The sequence below is a fragment of the Peromyscus eremicus genome, chromosome 5, assembly GCF_949786415.1.
Source record: "Peromyscus eremicus chromosome 5, PerEre_H2_v1, whole genome shotgun sequence".
Lineage (NCBI taxonomy): Eukaryota > Metazoa > Chordata > Mammalia > Rodentia > Cricetidae > Peromyscus > Peromyscus eremicus.
The window spans coordinates 80,631,686-80,654,980 of record NC_081420.1 but is presented as its reverse complement, the minus strand read 5'-3'; the positions used below and the strand labels follow the sequence as shown (position 1 = coordinate 80,654,980).

General features: G+C 43.6%; 1 protein-coding gene across 6 annotated transcripts in view; it reads left to right on the top strand.

Annotated features, from left to right (window-relative positions):
• Positions 1–23,295, top strand: part of Pard3 (par-3 family cell polarity regulator) — a 559,217-nt gene that overhangs the window by 132,239 nt on the left and 403,683 nt on the right. The gene's annotated exons all lie outside the window — the stretch shown is intronic.

Genomic DNA, 23,295 nt, shown 5'->3' with positions numbered 1-23,295 from the left:
TTAGTCAGGAGAAAGCCTGTGCTTAGCTGGCGTCATCTTTGCTTTAGAAAAGAATGAAAAAGAAATGTAAATAAAGGCATGCCGATTAATTTACCCATCTCGGGAGAATCCCTGTCTAGCAGCTTTGTTTTACTTACTGCTTTCTGGAGATAAAGCAGGCACAGAATGAGGCCCCTTACCACACAAGCCATAGCAGCTCTCGGCAAAGCCAATGATAGACTTGTAAGCTGATTTGGTGTCAGTGGTGTGGACTGTGCGTTTGTCCGCCCTGTTGATTTTCAGTTTCATTATGACCCCCTGACTTCACTCATTGCTGTATGTAGAGTTTTGAATGCTTAGCTTAGTAAATACTTGTCTCGCTGGCTTTTATGTTGAATGAATTACAGAATTACTATGTCCTTCATGACATGTATGACTGACTTTTCTGCATCTGTGCTGTGGGCTCCTGTCTCACACGTGTGTGTGTGTGTGTGTGTGTGTGTGTGTGTGTGTGTGTGTGTGTGGTGTGTTCAGCTAGTGACACGCCACAACTTCGCCGATTTACTGTGTCGTCACTTCCCCCTTTCTCCCTGGAGCTGCCCGCCCTTCTCACACCAACTCAATGCAAGGGAAACCAGTGTATTAGAAAAGTCCCAGTGAATGGGCTGGGTGTGGAGTTCACTTGGTGCTTATGTATCATGCAGGTGGCTCCCAGGTTCCATCCCCAGCACCATGTAAGTGAACATGGTAGCACACACCTGTAACCTCAGCACTTGGCTGGTAAAGAAAGGAGGATCAGAAGTTCAGGTCTTCCTCCTTTGTATTCAAGGGGATTTGTAGGCCAGCCTAGGCTATTGGAGATACTGTCTCAGAAAGGAGGGAAGAGCACAAGTCAAGGAAACTATAATTTATTTCTATGCTTGCATCAGTGGGGGTGTTGTTAGTGCTTTGATTAAATTATAGCTCCTGGTTTTATTTTGTAGAGCTGAAAGCAAGGGAGAATTTCTTTGGTTGGTGTAGCTAGCTTTTCATATATATATATATATATATATATATATATATATATATATATATATATATATATATATATATTCGGGACAGGATTTCCCTGTGTAGCTTTGGAACCTGTCCTGGAACTCTCTCTATAGGTCAGGTTGGCCTTGAACTCACAGAGATCTGCCTGCCTCTTCCCCCTCATGCCCCAAGTGCTGGGGTTAAAGGTGTATGCCACCACTGCCTGGTGCTTTTTTTATTTTTATTTTTTTAAGATTTATGTTTTATGTGTATGAGTGTTTGCCTGCCTGCATGTATGTACACCAGCTGTGAGCAGGCTTGATGTCCTTGGAGGCCAGAAGAGGGCATCAGATCCCCTGGAACTGAAGTTAGGATAGTTGTGAGCAGCCATGTGGGTCCTGGGACCTAAGCTGAAGTCCTCCACGAGAGCAGCAAGTGCTCTTAACTGCTAAGCCATCTTTTCATGTGTATTTTCAGAAACCCACTTGTCAAATTATTATTTTTTTTTAAATGACCCATTTCTAACTTGTCTTCAGAGGCGGCAATTCTGAGTCTTATCTAGTTGTGGTCATGCCGCAGAAGCCGATGCTGGGAACTTTGCCTCTGATCCCACGTCAAGCTGTTCACAAGCTCTCCTCCACCCACATCGGTTCTGTGGTGTGTGTTTTGCTGGAGGGGTTGTGAGGCCCAGTTGGCTGGGGGTCTTCAGAGGGTGTGATGCCATGAGACAGACCGTGGAACATCAGCAGAGAGCTGTTGGCTGGGAGCTTAGCTGGTGACTTTCTTTTCTTAACTGACAGCATTGTGAATGTTTAGGTCTCCCATGCTGGTGCTTAAATGTGATTGCCTGATTGTTTCATGCCAGAGCCCAGCCCCTGCTATGTGAATTCAGAGCAGGAACAGCCATTGTCTGTCTTCTGGCAGTTCGCATGTTGATCCAGGTCTGAGGCAGGGTGGGAGAGACAAGGGGGCTGAGCCCCACCCTGGTCTCAGCTATGGAGCAGCCAGCCACCTTTCTTCCCAGAGGCAAGGTGGACTTGGGCTTAGTGTTGCTCGGTGCCCACACCTCATTGTCTTGCTTCCCACCCTGATTGTGCACCTTCTTCTGGCGCTTACTGTTCTTGTCCTGTGTGATGGTGTTTTTGTGCCCAGTCTGGAGGAGAATGCTGGGTTACTGTTGAAGCCAGCAGAGTGTGTGGGTTTAGAAGGCCGGTCACTGCATCTGCCCCAGCTAAGCATATGCTTTGAGACAGGGTTGTTCATCGACTCGTAGTTCACTGTCTAGGCTACACTGGCTGGCTTCATAGCCCCAGGGGTTCTCTAGTCTCCTCAGTGCCAGTGCTGGAGTTACAAGTATGTGCTACTGGCTGTGTAGCAGTGGCGCACGCCTTTAATCCCAGCACTCGGGAGGCAGAGGCAGGCGGATCTCTGTGAGTTCGAGGCCAGCCTGGTCTACAGAGCGAGATCCAGGAAAGGCGCAAAGCTACACAGAGAAACCCTGTCTCAAAAAAAACAAACAACAACAACAACAAAAAAAGCTGAGGGTCTTGATTGTGCATGTGGTGTGTGTGTGCATGTGCCTGTGTTTTGGTGGGGATTGAACCCAGGATCATGTGCTCAATAGGTAAGTGTTCTAACAATGAGCCACCCTACACTCCAGCCTCTGGTTTCCAACAAGTCATAAGCATGATTGTGACAACTAGTTGAGTGTTTTATCTCTAGCATTTGAATTGAGGAACACTCTCTATTTAGTGCTCCCCTGCCATGTGGTCCGGCATCAGTTCCAACCAGTCTGTGGGTATGTATGGGACCTGCAGCTGATGTCATCTCTGAGGTTTGTGTTCAGCATCTAGATCTTTCTAGAGCTTTGTAGACACTGAGCAGCAAAGACATTTGCAATTCTGTGCCTGGTGACCTTTGTCCTGTGTGTGCTGTATGTGCATGCCTGTATAAGTTGGGGGGGAATCTCCCAGAGTGATTTTTGGATGGCCACTTCTGCACACATGCATGGGAAGACTTCCTCTCTCTTTTGGGCCAGGGCTGTAAAGAGATCCTATTAGTCCAGCCTTTGCCTCCTAAGGTGTGGATGAGTGACTTGTGGTTGAAATTTATTTTAACAGGTTGTATCAAAAGATATTGAAAATGTTTAATATGAGAGTCAGAGGCAGTAAATCATGCGTGGTTGTCAAAACAGATGTTCAAGGCACATGGTGGACGGAGCATGTGTCTGCACAGAGACTCTGCACGCATTCCTCCCTCCAGTTGGGTCCTTTATCCTCACCTCGTAACTCTGCAGCAATTGATGCTGGGATAACGGGTGGTGAAGGAGGGATTTAACAGCCCTCTCTCCTTTGGGGGAGGGTTTAGAGACCCGTTCTTTTAGTAACTGTGTAGTCCACTTGGCTTTTCATGGAGATTAAAGTCCTATTTGAAGGATGTAGGCAGCCCATTCAAGCCACCCATGACATTAGCAGATGTCTTGTGACTTGTGTCGGCAATATAGTTTTCATTCTTTTTCCCCTCTATTGTGTGGGTTGGGGAAGAGGGCCTCTGTTTTCTAATTTTTAAGTCTTGCTTCTTGAAATCATGCAGGATTAGAATGCAGGTGTAGTCCCACCTCCGTCATTGGAGCCAATCATCAGCACTGTCTGTCGAGGTCATTTGCTTTCTGGTCTGTCTGTCAACTAGATGAGCTTGGGCTATCTCCCTCCCCCTCCACCCCTGGCCCATCATCTCATGAAGGAACCAAATTCAGTTCTGGTGTTGGTGGCAGCCAGCCACCATGATCGATCTCTCTCTCTCTCTCTCTCTCTCTCTCTCTCTCTCTCTCTCTCTCTCTCTCTCTCTCTGTATGTGTGTGTTTGTATAGGTCCATATTCCTGCACATACATGTTGAGGCCAGAGGTTGATGCCAAATGTTTTCCTTTATTGTTCCCTACCTTATGTTTTTGAGGCAAGTTGGCTCAAAAGACCAGGGATCCTCCTGTCTCAGGGCTGTGGTTACCAGTGCACTGCTATATCTGATATTTATGTGGGTTCTGGGGATTTGAACTTGGCTTTTGTTGCTTGTCCAACCAGCATTTCCAATTAAGACATCTCCCTAGTATGTAGGTTTTTGGTTTTTTTTTTATATTTTTTTTCAAGATAGGGTTTCTTTCTGTAACAGTCCTGCCTGTCCTCTCACTCTGTAGACCAGGCTGGCCTTGAACTCACAGATCCACCTGCCTCTGCCTCCCAAGTGCTGGGATTAAAGGCAAGTGCCGCCACTGCTCTGTACCCCACCTTGCTTTTTGAGCAATGTCTGGCTCTTAGGGAGGGCTTGCTAACTCTTGATCTGCTTTCTACTGGCTATTCAGTAACTGTCACACGAATGAGCACATTCAGGTTTCCAGCAAGTTCTTGTTGCTGCATAAACAAATCCCCTAGTCACTGTCTGACACATGGTATTTGCGCACACTGTGGCAAAGGTGCAGGTGAGTGTGTGTGTGCGCGCTTCAGTGTACGCATGATTGGGTCCCTCCTCAGGTCACATCCAGTCAAAGTCTTGTGTGTCATCGTGCTGTTTCTCAGGGTAGCTGGGCAAGTTCAGGCGCTGGAGGGCGTACTCAGGGCACAGTGAGTGAACTTGTGGGTTGTGCTTTGTTTGGGTTTTAAGTCAAAAGGAAGGACAATCTATATGTGTGTGTGTGTGTATATATATATATATATATATATGTATATATGAAGATGTATGCTATGTATATATGTTCTGTGTGTGTGTGTGTGTGTGTGTGTGTGTGTGTGTGTGTGTGTGTGTGTGAGAGAGAGAGAGAGAGAGAGAGAGAGAGAGAGAGAGAGAGAGTGTGTGTGTGTGTGTGTGTGTGTGTATTAACTTGGCCATGTAGACTAAAGCCCATGCAGTCTTCAGGGTAATTTCAAGCAGACCTAGCATGTCTGTCAGGACATGTGCACGGTACATTGTGGGTGCTTCTAGTGCCTGCACTGTTTAGACTCTGTGGTGGTTTGAATGAGAATGGCCCCATAAGCTCGTATGTTTGAATACTTGGTCCCCAGCTAATGGAAATGTTTGGGGAAGGATTAGGGGTGTGTGGCCTTGTTGGAGGAGCTGTGTGAATAGGAGTAGGCTTTTGGGTCTTAAAAGCCCATGCTATTCCCAGTTAGCTCTCTTTGCCTCCTGCTTACAGCCTGAGATGAAAGCTTGCTCCTACTATTCCAGATCCATGCCTGCCTGCCTGCCGCCCTGCTCCCCTGCCACGATAGTTGTGGACTCACCCTCTGAAACCATAAGCCCCCAGTTAACTCTTGGTCATGGTGTCCTATGGAAGCAATAGAGAAGTGACTAAGACAGAACAGAAGAAGGCTTCTTTCTGAAGCCCAGGTTCTTGGTCTTGGCAATTAAGGAAGGAACCTCCAGGAGAAATGGAAAGTGCTACTCATCTATGAAGTGCCTTTCAAAGCTTTTGTTCCGTACTCAGAATATGAATCATAAATAGGTGGTAGTCTCTGATTTCAGAGGCATACTCAGTTTAGGTTCTTACACCAGACAGTAAGAGCCACTAGGGGCCATCAACAACGTCCTCACTGACTCCCGGTCATAGGTAGGGATGCTCATAGAATCTCAGTGGCTGAGCATGGCCAGGGCTGAATACCTTACGGGAGTTCTCTGGGTTGTTGCAGCCTGCAGCTTAGAGCTGGGGCCACCTGTGTTGGCATCTGTTGATCACACCTCTGCTTGAGCTCCCCATAGCTGCTGGCCCCAGTAGTATACCTGGCTTGAATTTGGGATGATGCTTCTTCAGGACACTCTCGACAGAACTGGGCTGTGTGGCTGCACTGCATGGGTAGCACATGATGTAGCACCTTGTCCACTCTCATGTGGACAGAATGGTGGAACACCTTCTGCAGGAGGTGGTGACATTCTCTTTGGATACCTGCTTCCCAGAAGGACCTTTGTAGCCGGGTGGCCATCATCCTGCCTGCAGAAAGGCCTGAGGTAGGTAGTGTGAAGATCTGCTTCCTGGTCCTCCTCCAGGCTGCTCCTCATGAGGGTGTCTTATGTGTTAGGGGAGGTAGGCTCTGGCCTGGCCTCTGTGCCCGTTTCCTGGCCTTGCTGGTTCTGTTGACATATTAGGAACCCAGGACGGGCGCAGAGTTGGCCCTGCTGCCCAAGCACTTAAACAGTCACAGCTGGTAGCAGTTGGGGGGCTTTGGGCAGAAGTGAATGTGCCTGAGAAGATTCTGCCCTCGCCTCTGCAGTTCCTCTCCTGGGCTCTACTCAGTTTGGGGTTCTCTGCTCCTGCTGTAACGTAAGTTCAGAACATCACATTGAATTTAGAAAAGCTGCAGCTCACCTGGTTACTGCCCCATCTGCCTAGAGGCCGTTAGTGTTGTCCATACATTTCCTGCTCACAAGAGCATCGCTGGGAGTGGGGGTGGGGGGTAGGACACTAAGGGGGGCGTTTCACCAAAGGAGAACACGCTGCTCAGAAGATGACAGAAAGAAGCCATGGACAAATCACAGCAGGGTGCATCTGTTGATAACTGGTGACAGCTGTAGATGCTTCTGGGCCAGGAGCCATTGCAGAGGTGGGTGAGCGCTGGCTGAGGCTGTTCACACACCTGGGAGAGGCAGAGCAGCTTTGAACACTGAAGAGTGGTCGGATTACTACTCACTAAAGATGTACTCGTTCATTTGTTCATTCGTTTGCTCGTTCATTCATTCATTCATTCATTTTGGAATTCCCGTTTGGTTAAGTGTGGGAAAATGTCAATCTCCAAGGTTTCCTCTCAACCCCTGTTTAGCTAACATGAGAAAGCTATCTGGCATAGAAATTTCAGATTCAAAAGCCTTACTTTGAATTAATGTTGGAGATTTAAGGTGTATATCTGAACACAATTGTTGTGAGGAAAAGGAGCTTGACAGCGTATCAGAGGGTTTATAGAAGATTCCCAGTCAGCACAGTATTGATGCAAATGCATGCGTAATGTGTGTGAATAATGATGTGTGCAGAGAGGCAGGTCTGCAAACTGAACTCTCTGTCATCAGGGAGGCAGATAGACATGCATGGGCCCCTAAAGAGAACAGGTTCCATGCACACCCAGCACAGCTGTCGTCTCAGGGGAGCAAAGGAAATATTAGGGAGGAACCCACTCTTTTTTGTTCCCCCCAAAAAAAGCCACCTGTCCACGCTCATTATAAACATACCTGTCGCCAGAGGCCCCTCTCCTGGTGTTTTCTATACATTTTGTATAGGTCACCAGAGGCTCCTCTCCTAGTGTTTTTTATACATTTTATATAGAAGTCGCCTTGTTTCCGGAAAGCTTCTTGTTTTTATGAAAGAAACTAAAATCTACCGGTTGAAGTTCAGTCTCTACCTTCATTCAGCCTAATTTGTGTAGTGTTTTTATGTTACCCGACAGGCCTGATTGTATTTGGTATCTTGCTTAGAAATAAAACCTACTTTGGTCCCTGAAGTGACTTTCCCTTCATCCATAGAAGAGGGAAGGAAAACCTTAGGGCAAGTGAGTCCTCACCGCCCTCCATAAACACTAGGATGCTGAGTCTGAGAGCACCATTCTGTTGTAGAATTTCTTTCATAAACTTCAAAGATGAGAACACACAATGTCCTTGCAAATGCATAATTTGCATATTTCACATTCCTTTCTCTGCTAATTCACAATATCTGAAGGCTTTGGGTTTTAATTTAAACCAGCACCAACCTGCAAATCCCAAATCAATATTTATATAAAAATATGAGAACTGTGTCAGAAAATAATTTATTTCTTAGATGAATGGTGATCTTTTCTGGGGATGTTTTCCAAATTAAGTTCTATAAATACATTTCTTTTTGTAGGTGTCTAAGTCAGTGGGGATACTCACTCTGCAGCAGGGGCTGTCCTCAGACTAGGAGCACTCCTCCTACATGAACCTCCCAAATGCTGAGATTACAGACAGGAGCTGAAAATTGTCTGCTTGAGAGCAAGGAATACACTGGCCACCTTTAGGGGATTTTAAGGAATACATAAGAATTAGAGTGATCGCAGAGTTGGCATTCATGTAGTGGTTGAGAAGCCTTCGACTTGAATGGAATGTTAAATAATCTGAACATTATGGTTTGGATACTTACTTTCTCCGCATGCATTATAAATGAAAACAAGTCAGGTACACAATCTCAGTGTTATTCTGTTCTGTAGACTTAAGGAAAAATCTGACGCTTAACATATTGTAAACTCCGCATAATATATATGTATTCATGTTCATTAGCATAGTCCGTCATGAGAACCTCCAGACAACAGCATAGTAGGTACATTCCTTTCACTAGAAACAGAGGTTACATTTTTTTATACAGTGCCAGGGGTTGAGGGTCAAAGGTGCTAACAACTGCCTGGAAGGAAGGGGTTCAAGTAAGGGTAAATGGTGGGAATATCATGGAAGGTTTTCAGTGCTCTTGAGTGGGGAGTCAGAGGAGATGCTCCTTGGGTGCTGTTGATGTTCTGAGCAGGTCCTGCTTCTCTCATAGTGTATGACTTACAAGGGAGAGATGCAAAGGTAGGATCTTTCATTCCTGCTAGTGCTCCAGGACTTCTCAAGCTCCTGGCAGTGGTAAAATGAAAATTAAAAAAAATAAAATTTGGCAAAGGAATCCAACACATTTGAGCCATTCGCTCTACTCAACAAACCCAGTGCCAAATAAACATGATAGGTGCCAGGATCATGTTTGCAGTGGTAAGAACTGCAGAAACTTCTGGAAGAGGATGGAGTTGAACTGGACTATAAACAGTGTTTAAGAATGTGCAGCAAACTAGACCATTCTTGAGTACCCTGGCAGGTCAAGCTGAGTTATGGGACAGTTGACATGGGCCGAGGGTACCATGCGGGAACCCTAGGGGTTTGCTGGCAGGAGCGACTGGAAAGGAGGCCAGAGTTACCTTGTGAAGGTGGCAATATTCCCTGAGCATTGTGGTGTAGAGCATATGGTGGCTTGCGGAGGGAGGAGTGTGCCTTTATACAAATGCCTCCACCATACAGAAGTGTCGAGTAGGTGAGAATCATTCTCATAGTGCAGGTGGACTGGTGGAGTTACAGTTTACAATGTCATAGCCCAAAAGATGTTTGAAGTTTTGCATGTGACTGGTCTGTTTGCTGACTTGGAATGGTTTGTTCATTCCTGGTTATCTTTGGCTTATATCCATTTTCTTTTAAAATGGGTGTTCATAGGTGTTTGCTGCACCATGTAGTCACACTGTGGCCACTTTCTAATGTTTCCACGAATTGTAACTCGGTTAATGCTGAAAGAAATGCTCTTATCTGCTGGCTTCCCTGTTGAAATCTTGATAGTGGAGAAAAGCTATCTCAATTGTGGTGGTAAAGGAATATATTTTTATGGAAGTCACCATTTTTCAACCAAGAGTAAAAAGCATTCTAAAAGACCTTCGACTTTTTGTACACCATCTAATATTTGAAAGGTCTTTCTGTTAAAGACTCTACTACGGTTCTTTTTTTGTAAGTTATTGTTATACTTAAGCACAGGGTCTAAGGTTCTTCAATCTTTCAGAATAAAGATTAGGGAGGTAGGGACTGGAGGGGTGGCTCCGCAGTTAAGAGCATTGGCTGCTCTTCCAGAGGACAGGGTTTCTGTTCCCAGCACCCACATGGCAGGTAGCAATCATCTTTAGCTCCAGTTACAGGGATCTGACACCTTCTGGCTTCTAAGGGCACTAGGCAGGCATGTGGTTCACAGACATGTAGACGAACACCCATACGTCTAAAAAAAATAATAAAAAAGAAAAAAAAGAATATTTTACAAAAGTTTAGGAAGCTTGAGTTTTATTTGTACATTCTCATTTAGCTCTGGGGTCGCAGCATAGGGCAGGAGCATTTTGATGATTCTTGGCTGTCATTGCTCAACTTTTTTACATGAATATAGTTGAGAATATCTATACAGAAGTGATGGCTAGTAATTTTAAGTGTTTTCCTTTCAAAAACTCAAACCAAGGGGTAGGGAGATGGCTTAGTCTAAAATGTTTGCCACACAAGCATAGGGATTTCAGTTCAGATTCCCTGGACCCAAATAAAAGCCAGAACAGTGGTTCATACCCAAGACAGGAGGATACCAAAACAAACAAACACCCCCCACACACACACAACCAATGCACACACCTATGTCCATTCTCACCCACACACATATATACATGTGTTCATCTTCATATACAGAAAAGCAAACAAAAATCTCAGCTCACAGATTTACTATGTTAAGAAACAGAAATGCTTTTGAACTAACAATTAGAAGCATGTAGTTTTGACCTTTGTAGATAGCCTGTGTCCCTGGAGTTCAGTCCTTTATTTGAAAGTAGGCTGGATACTTGTAAGACCTGACCACTGAGAACTGCCTGGGGACTCTCTGACCCTCCAGCCTTTCCTGATTTGCTTTCAGTTGGCAAATTACTAGGTTATTTACAGACATATGAAATACACTTAAAAAAACAAAACAAAACCTTTTACTTCGGAAGCCAAGCAAAAATTATCTAGCAGTATTAAAAAATGCTTTCAGTCTGAGCTAGCGGTCCAGAATGTGATCCAGAGGCAGCCGTGCTGTCGGTGGGTGTAGTTGATAACTTGTTAATTAGCTCTCTTTACCACTCCTACTCAGGTTTGTTGCTTCAGAATAACACATGTTTTCCAGTATCCCCCTAACTTTTGTATCCCCTCCCCCCTTTCACTTCCTTTAGCTGCTTGTTGTAAGAGAACTGCTTCCTATCCCCAAATCTGTGCTATCCAGAGCTTCAACTCCTGTGGACTCTCCTCCAGACTTAACTGCAGTAATTTCCGAGGTTCCTGGTCCTTCAGAGAGGCGAACAAAAGGCCAGGAGGCAAAGGGCTCCTCTCTGTTGGCTGATAAGAATAACAAGATTATAATGCAGGAAGCCTTTTCCTTTCCTGAGCCTGGCTGTGCGATTGGGAAGTGCACCTGGTGTGTGTACATGGGCGTGTGTGAGTGTGCATGTGCCCTGTATGCACAGCATAGCAATGTGCTCTTAGAGCCTGCTGGAGTTTGGTGAGTCGGACAGTCCATTCATAGGGCAGTCTGGCGATCAGTACTCTTGACATTGTTAATCCTCAGCTTATGAAACCCAGACACTTAGAAACTGATCTTGAGAGAATACTGGACAGAAATTTGGTTTTAAAACCTTTTCTTAGTCTACAGGAAATGAGTGTTTGCTCTCCCCCTGCTATGCTTAAGTCTGAATTTTCTTTCTATTCTCACAAGAGGCAAAAGAAATAGAAGGTCCCGTGTTTCCTAGCCCCCTGGTGCCACGTGGTGCTGTGTGTGGAACCAAACCGTTATGATGAAGTGCTCATTTCGGAATGGAAGGTTATCAAGGAAAACCTAATGTTTTGACATTGTGCTGCTGGTGTGTAAATGTACATGCTGGTCGGGAGGCAAGTGTGTCCTTTCTCGGTTTATTCCCCACTTTAGTGTCCTTTTATAGAAGTGCAAAACTGCATTTATGTTAAAGCTTTGAAATAACCTGAATGCTTAAGTAATTATAGCTTGCTTTAAATTCAGGGAGAAAATGTTATTTGCGTGTTATGCATTAAGTAGAAACATTTATTAATATTTGTGCTGGGAGTAGCTTTGGCTGATTGAAACCTGTGTGGGCTTAAGCTTTGTGTAGCAGCTTGGAGAGTTTTATCTATTAACTCAAAAGACTAATTTTAATAAGGATTAACTATTACTGCTTACTTGATGAGCTATTCAAGTGCTTTATCATCTCTCTTTCAGATGTTAGCCAGCGACAACTGCTCCCTCACCTCACACACAGCTCACTTGAGGTCTCCTGACTTCATTTGCCCTGACACCCAGGCTTCCTTGTTAGGCAGGCTAGCAGAACAACTCTACTCATCAGATCCAGTGCCACATGCAGCCCGCAGGAGGAATGGCCTCCTTCTCTGCCTCAGTCCTGTTGTACCCATCCCCAATCTATTTCCAGATGAGGAAATTACTCATCCCTCTGTCAGACTTCCCTAGATTGCTCAGGACTGTCAAGGGCCTGGTTGGTGACAGTGTAGGTGTGGCATTCAACATAGTCTTCTTCACATAATTGTCACTGTAATAGATTTCTAACCATCCTTTAGAGCGTCATAATGACAAAAATGAGCCAAGGATTAGAAGCCAATTCTGCTTAACCTTTAGTGTGTATGTGTGTGTCTTAAATGGTTGTTCTGTTTTAAGGGCTAATTACTTTTTAACTAGGAAAAAGTGTATATATTTGAAGATTTAGGGAACATACTTGGGAGAATGATTTGTTAATTTTTTTTTTTATAATTTTTGTTTCTATTTTAAATAGTTTAAGAAGACTTGGGCACAACCTTATATAACCTATAGCTAGTTTATGCATGGCTGTGTTTGTAGATGCATAATACATTTGAGTTATTTTATTTACAGTGTATTATCAGGTTTACTTTTCCACCTTTATGTGAAAACAAATGACCAGTTCTTAGCACTTGAAAATATAAAAAATGATGTGTGGTAAAATTCAGGTTGGTTCAAGGTGCAGATTTCTTTCTTGGGAGTTTTCTGTACTTTTGTTCTGATGTGCCTGTTAGACGGTGAGATCCTGGTCACAGTTGCTGTGTTAACTTTTCTGTTGGCCTCTGAGATCCAGCTTGAGTAGTGGGGAGCCCTGAAGTGTCTCCTCTGGCTGCTCCGAGCCTCTCTTTCCTTGCCTGCCTCAGTGCAGACACTGAGCACACTTGTGTGCCTTTGGGATTTCATGTCTGCCCTCCTCTTTCATTAGGGCAGCATCTCCTCTATGGAGGCTTGGCTTTCTTGTAAAATGTTTTGCATTTCCAGAAGCGTTGCACCCTGGTTCACTTGTTTTCTTCATGCTTTTATATTTCAAGGACTGCAGTTGCTTAATGGGGAATTAACATAGCTGTTAACCAAGGCTGTGTAATGTCTCACTCCATGTACAAAGTCATGATGGAACTATTTATTCATATGTGTTTATGTTTTATAAGTAATCAGTGAACACAGAGAACCTTTGGAAGCTGTAATTAATGTTACCAGCCACCACAGATTTTCACTTAACGTGAGCAGCAGAGCATTAATGAGTGAGGATAATAACCCTGCCATGGCTCTGCCTGATTTTAGGTGGCTGATTTGCCTGCTTGTGACCGAGTTTGGCAAGCTGCAGGAGAAAGGACTCACTGCAGCTTTTCTAAGTTGTTTGGGGACTAGAATGTTTTCATTAGCAAGGTCTTTTTACAAAAGACCATTGTGTTTTGTTTTTTGTTTTTTGTTTTTTGTTTTTTGTTTTTTTTTTAACAAAACAAAAGAAAGATACCCTCCTTGTCACTGTATGAGGTTAGTTTTCTGAGTCCTGTTTAGTGTCTAAAGTTATTAGAACTTTAACATTTCCATTCTTGATATAGATGTGCACGCTCACACATTGTTTTCAGGTCAGTTGGATTTCTCAGTATAAACAGGCCTAGTACGTTTTCAACAGTGAAAGCTCTGGGTATTTTCAATGAGAAGGAGTACTATACTTTGCAGATCTTGGAATTTAGTAGTTTCATTTTGCTTAAAACTAATAAAAACTGAACTGAAGTAGAATGCTACATATAACATTAATAAAGAAAAAAACCTTCGTGGCATGCCTGGTATACCCCAGGAACCACAAACATTCTTTAGTGAGTACGGATTTCCAGGAATCCTGCTGGGTCCCTGAGGTATTCATTGTGACATCCTTGGTGCCCACAGACTTCTGATACTTCTTCAGTGGCCAGCACAGCCTGCTTGTCACATTCAGGCAGATAGGCTGTACTACCAGCCACCCTCTGAGGCCTAGATTTCTGTTAATATATTCGGCACATTGAATCAGTTGTTGTTGTTGTTGTTCTTCTTCTTCTTCGTCTCCTTCTCTTCCTCCTCCTCTTCTTCCTCCCCCTCCCTCCTTTTTTGTTGAGTTTTCTGTTCCCTGGTACCTGGCCAATTCTCAATGAATATTACTCTATTCTATGGTTTTTATTATCATTAGTTTTTAGTTGGCGTACAAATTAATGCGTTTCATTATGATCATTTTAGACATACAGGCCATTTTTTACTTAGTTCATATTCACCCTTCCTAACTTCTCTTATCCTCCCCACCCCTCTCTCCTCCTGCCAGCCTCCTGCCCCTCAATAGTTTCCCTCTACTCCCATGTCACATACATACACACACGTCTGAATTCAGATCTAGATACACATACGAGAGAAAACATGATGATGTGCGGGCCCCCTAAGTCCATACTCGTCCTTATGCACTGGGGCATTTAGCAGGCTTAATGGTGGAAGACTCTTGTTTTAATATCTGAATGTTAATTGATGATAGATTGTTAAGATTATTTTGATCAGAAATAATCACAGAGTTGAAAATATGCCTGGAATTCCAAATTGATCTAGAATGGTTAGTGTTTAGAAAAGTTCATCTATCACATTAGAAGAGATGCCAATTTGAAACAAAATTAATCTCTTTATGTTTAGCTTATCCACAAGGTGTGTCTGGATTGCACCATATCATAGATGTTTGAAATGTTGTAGGGCTAATGATGTGGTCACTGGAGGGTTGTCTGACCGGTTCAGACAAAAGCAAAGTCCATATCCAAAGTCCAAAAGAGAAGGTACACATCAGTACCTTCTCTTGTTTCTCTGTTGTTTCTTGAGCAGCCACATAGTATAGTAGCCAATTCTATTATCAGTGGAGTATTTCACTTGTGGCTTACAAGGGCACCTAATAGCTCTCACAGTTCTGGCATGTATGCTAGAGACCTGGAGTATGTTAATGGTGTGTGGCTTTCCTATGACAGCTCCCACAGATTTGTGTAATAGAATTTCCCATTGTAGCCAACAGAATGCACATTGGTAAGTGCAGGGGTAAAGGGCCAGACACTGGACTAGATATTGGCAAATCTGTACTAAACAGAGCTTCAGTGAAAGATGTTTCGTATAAAACCCTGCACTTGGAAACAATGATCTGAATGCCTCTACAGTTATAGGATTCTTCGTGTTAGGTGAATTTCCACTACATAGAAACTCCATTACTTCTAATAAAAGTAATACTTCTGCAGAAGATCATCTTTCTAAAAGTAATTTCATGTCACTTAAGTTTCTTTCTCTTATTGCCCAACACTTTGTAACTTCACGATAAGTTAAAAAACACTGTACAGGGTTCAAAACTTTGATCTCTTTTCATCCTCCATCACTAAGAGTTCAGCATCTGGGAACCTGGCTTGGTCTCGGAGCAGGCTTCAGTATTCACAGTCCATACAGTATCCATACAGGTGTCATCCACTTTGGATGACTTAAGTTTTCTGCTTGATAAAATCCACTTGCAGACTGTTCCTTGCTTTTTAAACCCTTCAGACTAACCCATATTGAACTCTTAGAACTCGTCCTTATGCACTGGGACATTTAGCGGGCTTAATGGTGGAAGAATCTTGTTTTAATATCTGAATGTTAATTGATGATAGATTGTTAAGATTATTTGATCAGAAATAATTACGGAGTTGAAAATATGCCTGGAATTCCAAATTGATCTAGAATGGTTAGTGTTTAGAAAAGTTCATCTATCATATTAGAAGATATGCCAATTTGAAACAAAATTAATCTCTTTATGTTTAGCTTATTCACAAGGTGTGTCTGGATTGCACTATATCATAGATGTTTGAAATGTTGTAGGGCTAATAATGATGTGGTCACTGGAGGGTTGTCTGACCGGTTCAGACAAAAGCAAAGATTCTAGCTGTGTTCTTTCATGGGGAATAACACAGGCCATGGCTCTTAAGAAGCGGGACTGCTGCCTGCTGAGACTGCCTTCTTTTTAATGATGTGAACTGAGTCCTAGTGTTCATATTATCTCTTACTTGTGAGAGTTGGTTCTCTCTACCATCCAGGTCCTGGGGATCAATCTCAAATCATCAAGCTTGGTGGCAAGCACCCTTACTTGTGGAGATGTCTCACCAACCCAGTGTGTATATGTGTGCATTTCAGATTCTGCCATGCTTTATTTGCATGGAGTGAAGAGGAGCCCAAAGTGTGCTCTGGTGGCCACTGTGGTCAGGTGAGGCACACCTCAATAACTGTTAGCGTGAAGTAGAGTTGCAGCAGCCTCAAGATTTGCAAACACCTAAGACCTAGTTGGATATTTTCTCAGTACCCAATGCTCAATTTTCTAGGCCCAATACGGAATGACTGACAGGGCACTTTTTTCTGAACTTAATAAGCATTTCAGAATATTTACCACCAAGCTGAAGTGGCAGTTTTGTACAGGTGGACAATGTGCTTCTCACAAGGCAGTAAGTGAGTCATTTTGTTGCTGGGTGTGGGGGCAACGTGAAGAGGGAGTTACTGCCCTGGGTTCCTGGAGTCAGAGTTTTCCCGTCCAGGCAACCTCTGACCCTTGACTGTAAAATGCCCTCTTGGAGTCACAGATGCTGTATGCAGAGGTACCTGCCAGGTGCTGAAAGCTGAGCTTTTCTTCTGTCTCTTTTCAATACATTGCAACAGAAAAATGTTTATAAAAACCAGGTATTACTAGGGGTGACCCTCAATTGGGATTTGTAGAAGACAGAAAATATGCCTTTACTTATCCATCCATTTCGCATTCCTGTTACTTCCCCTCCCCTCATCACAAGAAATTACTTAACTATTCAGCTCTTCTAGGTGGTACACAGGAAGAATTCCTGCTGTTGGCACAGTACCCATTGCCGGAGTCTCATCTTGGGAGTACTGTCATCTTTTCATCTCTGACATGTCTATGAAACATGGTAGTTCTTAGCCTATTTGTAACCTGGATGGGTGTAAAAGTGGTCACATGCGCTGTGCATTTACCATAAAATAATGGAATTTCTATGATTGTAAAGCAGTGACTTTATGGATGGGACTAGCTAATGATCTGTCCGTTGGGGGAATTGTGTGAAGTGAAGAGACCCGGGCACCACCTTCCTGTAATTCATATTGGCCTCCCAAGGCTGAGAACAGTGCTGAAATAGATTTTCCAACTTTGCTTTTCACCACAAAAACAATACATCTATCTTCAGATCTGGGCAAATCTAGGTTAGGGCCCGCTGGGCAAGGGCACACTCTAACTTGGTAGAACTATAGTCTAGCAGCCCCCGCCCCAGAAGAACAACCCAATCAGCAGGAACTCTGAAGCACACTGCAGGGCATGCTGGGGAATGGAAGCCAGGCCAGGTGAGGATGTCCGGCCCGCCCCCTGCTTTACTCCTCTTCTCATGTTCTCCTTGTGTGAGAGCATGGTGCCACCTTCCCTGCCCCTAGTGCACCCATTTACACACCCATTCACACACCCATGCATGGAGGCAGACTCCGTGAGCTCTGGCAGCTAGTTCTAAAAAAAAAAAAAAATTCCCTGTGAATGCAATGAGGAAATCAGGCCACTGACTAAGAGACAAAGTAGAAGGAACTCTAGATGGTATTTTGAATTTTTTTCTCCTCAAAGCATCTGGGATTAAAGGCACCTGTAACCATGGTGCGCCTCCTTCAGGCTTTGGTTAGAGAGCAGCTGGCCTAAAGTGAGAAGGTTCTACGTGTGTCAGGTTTCATGATGGTGTTGTCCTATAGCTTCAGGCTCCTTGATGCCCACATAGTTCAATACAAACTCCCAAGTGGGGGGTTGGAATCAAGCAGAAGGGAACTTTATTGAATTATTCAAATGAGGAGTCCATGGGCGTTTCTTGATTAAAAAAAAAAAAGTCTTCAAGCTTCCTGAAGATGAAGGTTGGCTTATTCTGGGTCTTGAGCTATTTAGGGGAGGGGAACCTAGGAAACCTAAGGAAGGAGAAAGGCAGGACTAAGGGATTGGAACACCATGCGGCCCTTGAGTGGGGCACTGCATTGATGTCATGTGCCCTCCTTACGCTGAGCGGGGGTTATGATCAATTTTGTACGGTCATAGACTAAGAGTCTGATAGTCAGCACCCCCTGTTTCAGAGTTCTGTTGGGTCTTTGTTCAGTTACAGCAAGCTGACCCCACAGAGGAAGCCTGGCTTCTCAGATGGTTCAGTGCTATGTCTAAAACTATGATGATGTTAGGCCCTTGGATGCCTCTATCCTTTCGGCTGCAAGATGGCCAACACTTACTTAGCTTTAACCCTGGAGGCTTGTGGGATGTGCTTGTCCTCTCTGCCAAGGGTGGAATGTCATCATGGGTAGAGATGAAGGTGCTGGAGGTGTGCCTCAATGGGTAGAGTGCCTGCTTAAGCATACAGAGCCCTCCCTGGGTTTCATCCCCAGTGCCACATAAACTGGGCCTTGTCACATGCTATATAAGCTCAGCGCTTGGAAGGAAATCTGAAAATCTACAAGATGACATGAATGAACGTTCTATTTACTTGCAGCTCTGAGCCCAGAATATCTTATTCTGTGGTTAAAGTTCCTGTGATATGCTGTAAGTTCTTGTGATATGCTAAAAGTTCCTGTGATGTGCTATAAGTTCCTGTGATATGCTATAAGTTCCTGTGATATGCTGTAAGTTCCTGTGATTGCTATAAGTTCCTGTGATATGCTATAAGTTCCTGTGATATGCTATAAGTTCTTGTGATATGCTGTAAGTTCCTGTGACATGCTGTAAGTTCCTGTGATATGCTATAAGTTCCTGTGATATGCTATAAGTTCCTGTGATATGCTATAAGTTCTTGTGATATGCTATAAGTTCCTGTGATATGCTGTAAGTTCTATGATTCAGTGTTTTAGGTATTGAAAATCCCAATCTTTGTATGTGCTATTTTGTAGGTTACATGCTTTATTTGTTGATGTTGGGAGTTAAACCCAGGGACTCAGGAACGGAGGGCACTCGACCGTGGAGCTATAACCCCAGCCATGGGTTTCCCGAGATTTGTAATCTGTAGTTTTCACAATTCTGTCTTAGTATTCGTCTTTCTGTGGGAGTTGTTAACCCTCATCTCATTCATCAGGAGTCTTCGCGATTCTTATTTAGCTCATTTCAACCTATTGGATTTCCTTCGCTTTTCAGTGACTTGAGGATATGAATGTATGCTTCAGTGTGTTGTGTGCATCTCAGCTAAGGGCTTCTCTTTAGTCCACAGGCAGATATTTGTGAGTAATAGACTTTACTTGTGCTCAGTGTGTGTGTGTGTGTGTGTGTGTGTGTGTGTGTGTGTGTGTGTATCTCAAGTGTGTTATTCCCCAGTGATTGCTCACCTTGTCTTTGGAGGAGGGGTCTCTCTTGGCTTGCCATAAGGCTAGGCTAACTGGCCAGTGAACCCCAGGGAGCCTCCCATCCCCACTTTTCCAGTGCTGAGTTTATAAATGTGCACCATACCCAGTTTTTCGTGTGGGTTCCAGGAGTCATTCCCAGGTCCTTGTTCATGGTCAGCAGTCACTTGACTGACTGAACTATCAGCCCTGTGAACTTGAAGAATGTCTGAGAAATTTCAAGAAACATTGGTTTCTGAGTTCTTGGGTTGTGGTCTGATATGATCTTAATGGGGGAGGGTGGAAGGTTTAGAGGAAGAGCACTGCTTATGAATTATGCTGGACAGACAGTTATTGACACCTAATGGGAAAGATTATAATCAATCTCAATCTCTCCCTCTTCCCTTCCTCTCTGCTCCTGCCTCAAGAACAAATTTTCAAGATTCAGTTGCATACAGGGACTCTGAACTGTATGTTTCCAGGTGCTTGGCCTTTTATTCAAGAATAAAACCAAAGCCCACAAGATTGCATAGAGAGGAAACTTTATTTAAAGCAAAACAATAGAAGAAAATCAGAATACAGTATAGGAGAGCAGTGGTCTACGAGAGTGAGGTACTCATGGACCCCAAACATTGTTTGGGATTCCCTTTTATGGGGCTCTAGAGAGAGAGTTTGGTTGCCAAGGGGTATAGCATGGGCAGCTCTCTATTTTGATTGATGGATTTGGATTATGTAAGCCTTAGCCCACTCTGCATGTTCCATTCCCACAATGCATCTGGTTTTAATCATATGCTCTCCCAATTATACATAGGCATAAAATGGTACATAGGGGATTTGCCTTCAAAATTCACTTGAGGACGCAGCTCTGCCTTACTGTGCAGGCTGGATCAGCCTTCCTGCTCTAGTACTGGACATAAAGAGAGGCTGACCGAGCAGAATCTAAGTTTGGCGCTTGTTAATAGAAGGATACGCTTATTCCATTGTTTGCAGGGGAAGGTGGGTGGTCCTAGATTGCTAACAGGTTGCTAGTGCTTTGTTGTTAATAATGGCCCAGTGCATTATTGGAGTGGGTTGTATACCTAGCCAAGCAAAGTGGAATCCCAGATGGCTAAGCTATTCCCTGTACTTTCCTGCCTCAACTTCCAGTACAATCTGCTCTTGCATTTTTGGAGATTGTTGTACCTGGCCAAGCTCATTGGAGAACTAGCCAGAGGCAGAGCTACTGGAGTGCCACCACTGCCTCCCTGTACTCCTAGGACTTTTTCTTTTCCTTTCCTTTTCTCCACATGGGTGTCCCAGTTCCCCATCCTATCATCTTTCTTACAGAAAGTTAGAGTAATTCTAAAATCATTTCCCTCAGAGACAAAGTTTTAAATGATGGTAGAGTGATATTTGTATTTCAAAAACAGGTATTTGCATCAATAAAACTTAGTGAAAATTACAGGTAAAACATGGCATACACTAATATCAGCATGTTGTATATATCTCTATTACATTTAATATAGACATAAAGAAAAGCCTCTATTGTGTATAGCTCATTGAGTGAACACTTGCCTCGCATGCACCGAGTCCTGGGTTTGATCCCTAACACCTCATAAACATGGCATGGTGGTGCATGCCCCTAATCTAGCAGTTGGGAGGTAGAGGAAAGAAGATCAGAAGTTTAAGACCATCCTTAGCTACACAGTGAGTTAGAGGCGAGTCTGGGCTTCATGAAACCCTGTCTCAAAAGTAAACAAAAACCAGAATACAAAATAAACATAAGCCATACAGAAGTATTTGCAGGGTTGTAGTGGTAGAAGAAGCAGCCGGTAGATAGAGGATGTGCAGTTGTGCATCTCTTGGGTTACTGGCTTTTCCGGGCAGCCACAGCCACCCTTGTCCTTACAGAGCCACCACATCCTCCCTGGCTAACCTGGCTTTTCCATGCTCACCTAGGCTTGCTACAGTACAGTACTTGTCGCCTAACAACTCACCCCTGATCCCACTCATACCTCCAGGTTCCCACTCCCGGATCACTGTGTTAGGCTTTCTACAGGCTGAGGGTTCCATTGTTCCTTTGATAAAGCAGACCCTTGAAAGGCCTTTGCCTCTGGGGTTGTGAAACTTACCCACCCTCTGTTGAAACTACAGCTGGGAGCAATTTCTTATTTATATGCCTGGAGCTCATTAAATCCCTGCTCTGTTTAGCAGTCTCCCTCTGCATTTATTCAAGATTTAGATAATACACTAAAAATTGGTAGTGCAACCCCTAACTGCTTGGTGAGATTGTGGCATTAAGGAACACAAGCCCTTCCCTCCCCTTCCCTTATCACCCTCCCAACTCTCAGGATTGCCTTAGACACCTGATTTCTACAGGGCTGGAACACTTTGTGTGTTTGTAGCAGAAGGAAGTGCAGCTAGAGCTGTGTGTGACTATGCGGGTACCCTCTCTTGGACCGGAGCAAACATTTGGTTGTACAAATTGCTGTCAAACTTGAACACTCCCAAAGGTTCTGTGCAGAAATGTGTCGTATCTCACTTGATCCATGGCGATGCTTTCCTGTTTAACCTGCCGTAGGGTTTAAAAACTGTACAGTAATTGGAAGTTGAGTTTGGCTCTAAAAGAGTAGTATGTTTTCCACTTGTAAATTGCTTTTTAAACTAGTTGTTTTTAAAATAACATCGTGTGTGTGTCTAGACTAGGGGACAGTTTGTAGGAATCAGTTCTTTCCTTCCATTATGCAGGTTCTGGAAATTGAATGTAGGTTCTCAGGCTCAGATAGAAGCACCCTTACCCATCTCTGACCCCGTAATTGCTTTCTAAGGGAATAATGGATGTGTAGCATGAGGGCAAAGTCAAGTGTTTATTTTACTATATCTTGTGAGATGGAATTGGGTTATTGAGACAGGGTTTTACTTATGTATCCTAGGATAGCCCAGAGCTTCCCTACAGTAGCCCAGGCTGGCCTTTAGCTCATTGCAATCCACCAGCCTCCATTTTCTGAGTGCGAGGAGTCCCAGGCACGAGCTACCATGCCTGGCTTTAGATTGAGTTTTTAATCTCTATCACTGCCTTGGCACAGAAGACACCCAGGAATTCTATTGTAAAAACTGTTGTAGAGGTTTTAAACTCCACACAATGAACTTCTTATATTTGAATAGCTAAGTGTCAAGATATTATGTCTAGTTCAGTGGAAAAATTTAACTTATTCTACTGCAGGATATAAAGACCTTATATTCTCTCTCTCTGTCTCTCAAGTGATTCAGTTCTTTACATGGAGGAAAGATAGGAAGGCGTCTCCATAATTGATGCAGAGAACCCACAGTTGATTTGAAGTCATGCTGAAGTCCACTACACTGTTAGCAATATGCCTTGCAAAATGCTGTAAGGAAGAGGGTAGTTCTTTATCTTGGACCTAAAGGACCTGCTTATTATTAAGACATTTTTGTTCTTAGGTTTTCAAAAGATTTGTTTATATAACCTGGGCACTCAGTACATAGCCCATTAGTCAGCATTTTGAAATGGCGATTTCTGTCTTGATAAAAGTTTAATATTTTTTAAATATATTAATCCTTTACTGTGTCATTTAAATGACTCTACCCCTCTCTTCTCCTCCTCCCCTTCCTATTAAAATGATTTATGCACAGATTAATTTTATTTCCTCAAAGTTGCAATACAAAATTGCAGGTAGAATTTTACAAATTATGGCCTGACCCTGAATCTCTCATCTTAACACTACATTCACTGTTCTTAGAATTTTCCTTTTTTATTCTCAGCGTTGGTGATGAAACCTAAGGGCTTGTATATGCTGGACAGGATCTGTCCCACTGAGCTACAGCCTGAGCCTAATGTTTTGGTTTCTAAGCCTAAAAGAAAGTTTTTTTTTTTGTTTTTTGTTTTTTTGTTTTTTTTTTTTTTTTTTAAAATTTCTTTCTGAATAGCAGAGTCCCAAGCTCAGGTTAGGTATGCTTGACAAGGAAGTCTGTCATTTTATTAGTTACTTTTCATTACTGTGACAACATGCCCTGACAAGAGCGACATAGGAAGGAATGACAGTGGGAGCCTGCAGCAGCCAGGAAGGCGGGATGGGGGTGGGGAGGG